The sequence below is a fragment of the Mangifera indica genome, chromosome 2 (genome assembly GCF_011075055.1).
Source record: "Mangifera indica cultivar Alphonso chromosome 2, CATAS_Mindica_2.1, whole genome shotgun sequence".
NCBI lineage: Eukaryota > Viridiplantae > Streptophyta > Magnoliopsida > Sapindales > Anacardiaceae > Mangifera > Mangifera indica.
In genome coordinates, this window is record NC_058138.1 from 5,272,071 (window position 1) to 5,273,592 (window position 1,522).

The 1,522-nt window shown below is 29.8% G+C and overlaps 1 long non-coding RNA gene across 1 annotated transcript; it reads right to left on the bottom strand.

Moving 5' to 3' along the window:
- Positions 1-254: 254 nt before the first annotated feature.
- On the bottom strand, positions 255-970 carry LOC123209121. Its single transcript, XR_006500952.1, has 2 exons — positions 761-970; positions 255-672 (listed from the first exon to the last, which is right to left on the bottom strand). It is a non-coding gene; the product is annotated as an uncharacterized LOC123209121 (long non-coding RNA).
- Positions 971-1,522: the final 552 nt, after the last annotated feature.

The following is a 1,522-nucleotide window of genomic DNA, read 5'->3' on the forward strand; positions in this document are numbered from 1 at the left end:
ATTTACCCTTCTTAAGTATAATAACCAAAATACCTGCATAATTATATAATTGAATATACAAAATTACCCTTTATATAAAAATTCAAGTTTACACAACATAATTAATAATAATTTACCAATATGATTTTTTGAGTTACCGAATTCAAGGTAAAATATGTTAACTTAATTGCATTATATTAATTTGTATTACAATTTTTTAAATTTGTAAACAATCATAATACATTTCAAATATTTTTTCCTGATTGAACCGATTATAGTCTGCAAAATTCTAGTTTCAGTGCTTGAAACTAAGAACCAAAATGAATTCATTATAGTGGTTGAACATTGCACTAGTAATTGAATAAAAAACCAAAATGAATCTGCAAAATGCATTCATTGCTAATTGAACAAAAATGCTCCGAGAGAATTTACAGCTCAAGGAGAAAGTTGCTTCTGTTCAAATACTTCTCTCCCATTTTCCAACGCCTGCACTGGGTCTTCAAATACTTCAAGAATCAGAGAAGCATTACACACGATTATTATGCAGCAGAAAAATATAATATATATAATAGACACAAAATTTTCTTTGAGGAAAAAAGAAAAAGAAAAAACTTATTGAAAATGTTGGAGAGTTGAGTCAGGCCTTTTCTCGAATACGTCAACGACACCATTGTTATTTGCAACATCATCAAGCTACATGCAGAAAAATCATCAAAATAATCACAACACTGAACACACATAATAATCACAAAAATGCGAGGACGAATAGAGAGATTGTAACCATCAAAATATGAAAGATTGTAAACAGCCGTTAAAATGCATCTGAATCGATAGATCATTACATCAAGAATCATAAAACGTATCTATTTGCACCATTGGATCAACTATAAACATCAAATCTTGATTTTTCAGATGAAAGAATAGAGAGAGAATAGAGCCTGCAGTGAAAGAAAACTACAGATATTTTAGTGAAGGGGAGCCAAGGAGTCGGATTTTTAATTACTGCTCAAATTGTCGTTTTTACCCTTACTTATGATAGAATTAGTTAATGTTAATTGTTGCAGTAAAACTATGTATATTTATTTTTTATACACAATTTGTATACACAGATGAGGTGTTATTATGTAATTAGATATTTTTTTATTATATGATGACACATATTTTAAAATCACTTAATTACATAATAACATATCACTATGTACATAAATTGTGTACCAAAAATATATACATATAGCATTGCTCTAATTGTTGATAGGTGGGGATATAGGTTTTAAAACTTGATGGGTGGGGCTTTGACAATGCGTAAAACCTTGGGTGGGAAAGTCGTTTGGCCTTTTTTTTATTTAATTTACTTGTGGACCCCATCAGTTTGGGTTGGTAGTAATCTTAACTTGTTCATGAGCGCCTTCAATGGCAATTAAACTTTTATTGTTAACACTTTCAAGCAAAATCCTCACTTTCATGTGCTAATACACTCCAAGTTACTGATTATGAAGCAAAGATTCAATCTTTGAGGAATAAGCCATACCCAGATAATCTTATC